This window comes from Euprymna scolopes, chromosome 1 (genome assembly GCF_053919585.1).
Source record: "Euprymna scolopes isolate OS-2025 chromosome 1, ASM5391958v1, whole genome shotgun sequence".
In the NCBI taxonomy this organism is placed as follows: domain Eukaryota; kingdom Metazoa; phylum Mollusca; class Cephalopoda; order Sepiida; family Sepiolidae; genus Euprymna; species Euprymna scolopes.
The window spans coordinates 86,862,829-86,872,642 of NC_136482.1; the positions used below are offsets into that span (position 1 = coordinate 86,862,829).

Below are 9,814 nucleotides of genomic sequence, written 5' to 3' on the forward strand. Positions count from 1 at the left end.
GAGCTCATCAGAACTTAGCCTGTCTTTAAGACTCATATTATACGTCTATAATATCGTTCTCATATCATTTCTCTGCGTGGACGCATGTCCGCAACTTTCATTGGCCATGTTTCCCTTACATACCTCACCACACTATGTACACATGCCTGAATCAATGTAAAAATTCCTATGATTTAGAAACTAAGAAAGAAATTTGTAAAATTGTATTTATAAGTTCATGAGAAACTTGTTAAGAAATATCTTCTGTTCTGTAAGAAAGAGCTATTAAGCCTGAAGAATCCTAGAGTGGATGAAACGCAGAATATTCTGTGTAGCTTAATCGCCATCTATATTTTATACCTTACTACTATATATATATATATATATATATATATATATATATATCCGTACTGTCACATAAAAATCTGTCTAAGGAATGAGAAATGAAAAATACAACTCTATGAGCTGCTTTCAAAATTTTCCAGACTTCTTTCATATGAGCACTTATATTGAAAATACACACATGAAACTGTAGTCTCCTTTGAAGTAATCTCCTCTGGCTGCAATGCACTTGTACCGCTCCAACAACCTCTGGAAGGCCTCGTGGAAGTTCTCTTGTGTGAGCATATCAATGACCCTCGTCACAGCCTTTTTCATCTTCTCAATTGTCTCATAACGATAGTCTTTAAGGTTTTCCTTAAGCTTAGGGAATAACTAAAAGTCACAGGGACCAAGGTCTGAGCTATAGGGAGGACGAAGAACTGTTTTGATTCCCATCTTGGTCAAATAGTCTGTGACAAGGATGGAGCAATCTTTGGACAAACTTTGTTCAAATCTTCCGCATCTTCAGTTCTTCATGAATAATTGTGTGTACAGTTCCGACGCAAACTGTACGACGGTCCTTATCCATGATATTCTTTATTTGACTAATTAACTCTGGTAATCTTACTTCCTTACCTCACCCAATGCTCTTATCATCCCTCACAAAGTCCCTGCCTTCCTTGAATATCTTATGCCACTCAAAAATTGATGCACGATTTATGTAGGACTAGTGGGGTTACCCGGCGTTGCCCGGGTGTGTGTACGTGGTGCAGTAAGGAACCCCGGGAGGAAATAAAAAAGTGGTAGTAGTGGAGGGGAGATTAAAACAACAGTAGGTAGTTTGGATGGAGAGAAGTGTTGAAAAAAAAAAAAAATGTGGTAGTAGGCAGCCGGACTAAAACCTGTAATGTGAAAGAGGGCAAAAAAAGTTAATGGAGACGATGAATTGTGAAAATATCGATCATAAAAGCAAGTTGTAAAAAAAGAGCGAGTTGAGGGTGAAGGAATTAATGTTTTGGGTCAATTTTTCGATATTTGTCGTCCGAAGGATCGAGCTTTAAAATGGTACTTATCTCATAAGAATCCGTCACGTGTGACAAAAGTATTTGGCAGACATACAAACACACACATATTTTGTCTTTTATATCATAGAAGATGGTCCAAAAGTAGCCTGAAACATTCTGTACGTTTCGTTGGCATTTTTTCCAAGTTTAAAACAGAATTTATTACCAATCGTTCTTCTAAAGTGTCTTCACGTCAAAGTTGCATTTTTGAAATTCACCAGCTGTGACAGACATAAAAGGTGCATTCCAGTTCCTGCTGTAGATTCTTCTTTGAATCTAAAATCATAAAAATTGGTCATCTCATAAGATGTATGAAAATAACATGCTGAATTTTCAAGCGTGTGCAACAATTTTAAATGTGTGTACAAAACAAAAAGTCTAAAAACTGTTTGAAGGCACCTCGTATAATGAGATGAATATTTTATTCCGCCACTCATTGAATCTATATATATATATATATATATAAACGAAAATGTTTGTTTGTGTGTGAGTGTGTGTGCGTTTTCGTGTATGTCCGAGAAAGGCTTTTTTCCGAGAAGCGATCGGTCGGCTCACAACAACTTAAAACTTTTTATATCATGTCGAAGTCATAATATATACGAGTTAACAACGGAGGTCGCCTGTCTATTTAATTTGCCCGACTTTCAAAAGTTAAATATTCAACATTTTTCAATCGCCGCATGTGGATTCGACTTTTTCATATAAAAAAAAGAAGCGAATAGACCCACAGTAAATAAAATACTGACACCTGTTCTTCTTGGCCTTCGGGCCTGGATCAAAGTGTAGTATCTGTTCTGCAGATGCTGCACTTAAGGTAATGTGTTCCAGTCAATGGAGGAGAACTCCTCTATACTGGGACAATTACTATTTTGGGGCCCAACCATAGTGTCCCTTTTGCCTTTTTTTCGGGGAGCTGGTTTAACCCCACATAAAAACGACCTCGTGTCACATTTTGCTTTGTTGAGAAAACAAATAAATTTTAATAAAATACTGCCCCGCACTGAAAGCTGACCTCATTAAGTCGCCAAGTACGGGCACCTGCCAATTCTTAATCTTACTTAAATAAATTCAAACATGTTTCCGTTAAACGTCGCACATTTTTTAACACATTTTATTATTTTCCAACTGCGCGTCAAGGCTTCGGGTCCAATCCTTCCTACATACCTACCAAAACTTTTTTTTGAAACAAACACCTGGGCAACGATTTTTGTTTTGATTTACCCAAAAACACACACACCTCCAAACCCCCGGGCAACGCCGGGTACCCCCCCCCACTAGTCATTAATAAAATTCAGAACCTTTTCTGTCATCCAACGATGTTCAATTAGGAAGGTCTAATAAGTGTTAATATGCTTTGTGTGTGTGTGTGTGTGTGTGTGTGTGTGTGTGTGTGTGTGTGTGTGTGTGTGTGTGTTTCTACTTCTATTATGGCATAATCACATTGACACACTGGTTCTCGTCAGATCACCAAAATTAAGCAACGCTGAGCCTGGCTAGTACCAGACGGGTGACCATTTGGGAATTCTAAGCGCTGTATGTGCTCTCCGCTTATCTCGGCATTGTTTACACTCGTTTTAAATCTCCGCTTGCCACTGGTATTTAACAACACCGATTCAGTAGAGGTGTGGTTGGGGATTGTGCAACTCTCGCCATAAAATAACCATGTGAATGCACTCTTACAGTGGGTATCCATAGTCTGTCAAAACTAAGAGAAGCTACTATACTTATAGATAAAAACGCTTTGTATGTGTGTGAATTCATTCCCTATGGAATCCGAAATTGCTTGGTCAACTTTTTAAAATTTGAAGCAGATGTATTTTATGTATTTGTGCATGTTCGTAGATAGGTTTTATGTTGGCATACGCGCGATAAGTATCTAAAATCACTAATAAAAAATATACGATTAAAAAAATGGCAATCTTATTTTGACCAAAACAACAGCCTAAGATCACAAATACATTTGAGAAGTTTTATCGCCGCACAAGCAGAATGACAAGGTACATAAATTCAACAGTAGGTGTGACAGAAAATGAGCGCACATTTATTTTTGTCCCCATACATACATAAAAGGTAGGTGTTAATAGGACACAAGCCATGAGAGAAACCGGTTGTTTAGATTTGGGACCAATTGAAATGATAGTAGAGATTTGTCAGCACATGTGAATAGGCGTGTTACCGTAGGCTAATACGGGCTAATATATGATGGCACTAGGATCAAGCCAAGATGTTCGATTAGGATACAACGAGTTTATTGGATTAATTGGAAATGTAGAAGGAGCAAGAATAGGGAAAACTACTAGAATTAGGTGGGAGAAGAAACCTTAAATGATTGCCATATATGAATAGACTAAGATAGATTTTAACTAATAAAATTAAAGAAGAAAGGGGAATATATATTAAATGTTTCAGTTCGTTAAACATGGCCAAAAGTTATAGTGTGTTAATTTAGAATGAGTGCTTTATGCCAAATTGATGGTTGAATATAATGCTCATTTTTGCATTAATATTATTCTCTGTTAACATCTAACTATACATCGAATGAATACCATAACGCTTACTTCTCTGAACCTTATCATAACAAAATTCCATACAAAATTTCAGCCAATTCGTCCCATTAGTTTCCAAGAAAAAGTTGAAAAGAAAGACATGTATATATATATATATATGTATATATATATAGTCAAGGGTATGAGTTCCATATAGAAATGTTGATTTAATTTTAATAAACTAAAATACGCATCAAGTGTGCTTAGAAAGCCAAATCACAACGTAATATTAGGAAATAAACAAATATTTTATTTGTTTGAAATTTATAACATAAATATATTTCAGAGCTATATTCCATCTGTTGCGAAATGGTTTTTGCGTCCTGTTTATCATTTATTTACTTTTTATTAAACGTTCCTGTTGCTATTCTCTTTTACTGTTTCTTTTTACGATTGCTTTTACTTTTACTTTTAAGGGTACTTTTAAAGTCTGTGTTTTCTTACATATATGTTCTTACTTATGTGGGTGTGTGTATGCTCTATCCTTACACCGTTTCTAGCCTTGAAGGGTCTCGACGTGTATGTGCAAATATATAATGTAAATACCTGCTTACCTTGTCCAGTGGATGATATCTTCTGGTCGCTGGTCTTCATCTCATAGAGAGTGGTCACTGCTGCAGACAGACGCATTGATAACACAAGATGGATTTGAAGCTTCAATTCTTTATTAAAAGGCAAGCCTATAATGGACCCTGATCTCCTGTCTGTTCCATCTGCAGGGCAAAACCAACTCTCACATGTGGTCGCCAACCGGAAACCTACGACCACAATTATCGTTACCCATAATTTCCGGTGCACGTCACCCCTAATTTCCGGCGCATTCTATCTAGGTTGATACCTATCAACCTTAACCTTCTGTGACCCCTCGAAACTTGCTGATGGGAATCGAAAATATACTTACATAACTTACTATTTCTCCAAACTACCTAGATAGCATTTAAGCTGAGATTCCCAATACTACACATCATCAGTATGTTATTTCCTTTTTTTTTCTTTTCTTGTTTCTTGCCATGAAAATTGAAGAAAAAAGTCTGTTTTTAAAGAGCCGCGTGTTGTATCTCAGCAGTTGTATTTTGAAATGTCGGAACAGTTCGTTGGCAATGCGAGAATAACGTCAAAGGTATGAGTTCCATATAGAAACGTTGATTTAATTTGAATAAAATTTTAAGCACCTAAAACCTATTTTATTTCTATATGTAAATATCACGATTTTTTACTAAATTAAGTAAATAAAGGATTTCGTAAAAATGGCACTCACGATGAGGACAGTAGTCCGAAGTATCCAAATAATATGAACAAATGTCATTATCTAATAAATATTCTTTAAATACATTACCAAAGTCTTTCTTATACTTGAAATATTAACAATAAAATTATTTTAAAACAATAAATATTCTGTCTTTTTACACTGAAATTAATTGTTGATTAATACTCCTCAAATCAATAAAACAAATGTCGCTTTTTTTGTAATATATTTATTTAAAATTATACTGTTTTACTCCATAAGATGACATGATTTGATTTTGGGACAATTCATTTTAAAATAATTGGTGGGATATTTTTTTTTACCCTTTAAGACTTGAAAATGTACGAATTCTCGTTTTTGTGTGTGTGTTTATTTATTTATTTTTTTTTCATGATGTAGTCTGTAGGTTCAAACTCCACACGTAAATTTCTTAATATTTTTTTTTTGTTGTTAACTGGAAAGAAGTTTATGGAAAACAATTTTATAAAAGAAACAACAGCTTCTCTAGAGTGTAATGTAGAATCACATATATTTTGAACTAAGTTACTGCGTGGAGGCATGTGAAGCTTCCGCCTGGGCGATTTCACAGATTTCGATGACAGTAAAAATATAGGAGTGTGAAATATTCATTGATCCTCATTCAATCCTGGGCAACGTCTGGTCTCCCCGATAGTATATATATATATATATATATATATATATATATATATATATATATATATATATATATATATACAAAATTGAATATTGTAATATGTAAAACATAATAAAAATAAAGGCAATTGTGAGTATTATTGGCTGAACAGAAAAAGACATAAGGTTCTTTACGCAAGTCCAGGCAATGCTGGGTTCTCCTGCGAGTCTGTAAAGTTGAGATAATTAAATCGAAACCAAAATCTAAACAGTAAAATAATAAAGAACAAGTTACTATAGATTAATTTATCTATATATCTATAAAAGTGAGAATGTGTGTGTGAGGACACTTCTCAACCTATATACTCAACGAATTGTTGATCTACAAACTTTAAATTTGGTATATAGGGTATTCAGACATGTGGAAAACTTTTTAATCTGTTTCCATCCCGAAAAAAAGAACTGCTAAGGGGTCAAAATTGAACAATTGTTACTTGGGAGTCTTCAGATCTTTATCTGTCAACTGTTTCACAGATGCGCATGCACAGTCGTGAAACATGACAGCTTCTTTGTGTTAAGAATAATTAGGTTTGAAAACAGTTTGTAAAATTGTGTCAAACTGGTCTAATGGTTATCTTACTTGACTCACTTTCTTTAGGTTTTGGCTTTGATCTCAGCTCAAATATTTTTTTTTTACTCACAAGAAGTGAATTTTTTAGAAACAAACATAATACTCGCATGCACATGGTCAGTTTCTGTATTTAATTAAAATATAATATTTATGCGTATTTTACGACTGGCCAAAGCCGGTCGGCCTGCCATATTACAATAAAAAACAACAAAAGACTTTTTTGTGGATAGAAAACTTGTGATTAGTAAATCCACATAAAACAGTATTGTAGGAGCATTCAGTTTTTTATATTGGTTTCACCGATTCCTTCTCGAATCAGATAATTACTGCAAATGCCACGTGGAGGTTGCCAACATCCATAAGTGAAAAATGGAACTATGAGACCGACTAGATTAGGACTTGGCACACACAGGGTGGCCGACTACATTGTTATATACTTCAGCAGAACCACTTCACAATCAGTTATTGGTACAGATCGATAGATAGGGAGATCAAATATAGATAATAATGCAGATAAAAATAATTGACTTGGATCGATCATTTGTTTATATATACATAAACAAGAGATCGATATTGATTGATGGATGTGAACAGATTGAGATAGACGAATGTATATATAAGTTAGATGTGAACAGCAAAATAATAATACACAATGTGATGAAGAGGCTGAACTAAGAATTATACGAGCAAAGCAATAAATGCCGATTCTTGTGAGATGGCAAAAAAATAATATTTCAAGGTCAGTTTTCTTTTTTTCGTTTTTGTTTTTTTTTTTTTTTGCAAACTATGGGGATAGAACAAATGAAGACAGACAAAAGTGCAAAACTAGTTCATGTTTTTTCCTTTAATGGTTCATAAAAGTGACAAAAATCATAGAGGTGACATTTGGTATCACTGTCAGGCAAAAATACTGCAATAAAGAACAATGGAATTCAATTGTGCTTGCGACTTCCTTCTGTGCTTTTATTTATTTATTTACTCGCCATCGCTATCATCCTCATCATCATCCAGTATTATTATGTTTTTATTTACTATCATGCCGTCCGGCATTGTCTGGTCATAAAATACGCATAAATATTATATTTAAATTAATGCAGAATTCCTACCGTAGGTATTAAACATAATGTTTTAATTCATTTCAAAAAACAAGTAAAAAGAAAAAAAAAACAGAAAGAAACTGAGACATGCGCATGTGAATATTATGATTTTCTAAACAGTTCACTTGTACTTAAAAAAAATACTCGAGCTGTAAGCAAAACCAAAACCTAAAGATAAGTAAAATAAACATTAGGCCAGCTTGACACGATCTTTAAAAAAGTGTTTTCAAACTTATTTATTCTTAAAATAATTAATCTGTCATGTGAATAACTCAGGCATGCGCATGCGTGGAACAGTTGACAAACAGATAAAAATCCAACGACCGCCATGTACTAATTTTTCAATTTTGCCTCCTTAGCTATCCTATTTTCCAGATGAAAACGGATTGAAAAGATTTCCACATGTCTGAATACTCTATATACCAAATTTAAAATCTATAGATCTAAAATTCATTGAGTATATAGGTTGAGAAGTGTCCTCTCACACACACACATTCTCACTTTTATAGATATATAGATTAGTACAAACAGGAACGATGCATCATTTTTCACAGAGAGTATAGATTAGTACATTTAGAAATCAAAAACAGTTGATTACACTTTTAGATTGGTGGTGGGAAATAACAAATTAAAACACAACTTAATAGAAGTCAAATGGAAAGATTATAACTACATGAATTACACGAAGAAAATATGTAAATTGTGCTTAGAAGAATTTCAATATCAATAAATCTTGTCAACAAAATAAGCATTCAGTTTGTAAACATGTTAAAAGATTTCTGCTTTTGAATTTCCTTTTGTTTTTTGTTTTTATGTTGAAGATAGATGGCATTAATACAAATGTCTTGTATGTAACAATTTCCACTATAACAATTGCATTAGCATGTAACGGCAAATATCTCCATTGGTTCATAAAAGAGCAGAGACAACTCTTGCAATCCATTTTTTTTTTTACGGACTAGTTTCCGAATATTCTTTTCGAGTGTAAAAAAAAAAATTGCTCTATTCACGAACGCTTTCGACTCCATAAGTCGTCCCCAGGCGAATGATGAAAAATAATAAAAAATAAGGTAATGAATTGAATGAAAAGACGATTAAAATCGTTTAAAATACTTAAAAGCATTTAAGGGTGCCTTCGTATTGATCTTGATTAATGGTTGGCTTTCTAATACGGATTAACAAGGCTTCAATAATTGGAAGGCGTACTTCACATAGTGAGTCAGCTAAAATGACAATGTTTTTTATTAGTATGTCTCTAAATTCGATTTTGGTGGTGTCGTGTGCTGTAAGTTGTTGATAAATGGAGCTATTTGGGAAAGATAGAGGACATGTTAGTCGACGAGAGATGCTGGATCGAGTCATGCCAATGTACGTGTTATTTGTCTCTGCTCTTCAATTAAACGTGCATAAAGGAGAAAATGCTGTCCAAATATACTAATTCGGTCATGAAGTGAATATTTTTAATGTAACAAGAAAAAAGTTTCTCATATATTGCATTAGTAAAATTTTCTCTCATGGGACAATACTAATTTTCTATGGAATTGGGCCATTTTTAAGTCTATTTATTGTATTTATTTATTTATTTTGCAACTGGCTCTTTGATATAGGCGAGATTTTGCTTCACCGCCTTCCAACCTTCAAGCAGTACACATAAAGGTTTAGATTTCCCAACTGTTCAAGGCTTCAAGCATCAGACTGGCAGACTCTCTGCCATTTTTGAGGATGTTCGTTGTCGATCTGAAGTATGATCCTGTGCAGTTCTAGGAAGTCCACCGTCCCAGACTTTCTTTTCTCACCCTTTGAGAAGGGGTGAGACTTTTACTAATCGAATGAGATATCCCAATCGAGAAATGCCGGCAAGGCTGCCAAGGTAATTTTTGCTTGAACAGAATGCTCTGTAATACTCAGCAGAGTAGCAAGCGTCCACATATTTGTGCATTACGTGGATGTGTGTGCGAGCAGTGGCGTGACGGAGGAGGGGTGGACTTGCTGCAGGGAAGTGTTGGGTGACAAAAGTGAAAAAAGATGGCGTTTGGTGTTTTATAAACTGTGGTCTCGCGAGATCATGAAAAAACAGAGGGCACCCATGCAAATGAGACAGGTGAAAAACTGCATAAAAAGCAAGCTTGAGTGAGAGGTTATTGTGTTACTATTGCTAGCATTGGTGACGATTGAAGTTAAATTCGATACATGCTCTTCCTCTACCCACTGTTCAACCTTGTGTCTTCTTCTCTTCCAACGTAATAGATGCATTGAGACTAAAGCCACTTTCAGGACTGCCAGCAACCATTGTAAGA

At 34.6% G+C, this 9,814-nt stretch overlaps 1 pseudogene; it reads left to right on the top strand.

Moving 5' to 3' along the window:
* Positions 1-2,113: 2,113 nt before the first annotated feature.
* On the top strand, positions 2,114-2,260 carry LOC145284849 (U2 spliceosomal RNA; annotated as a pseudogene).
* The last annotated feature ends 7,554 nt before the right edge of the window (positions 2,261-9,814 follow it).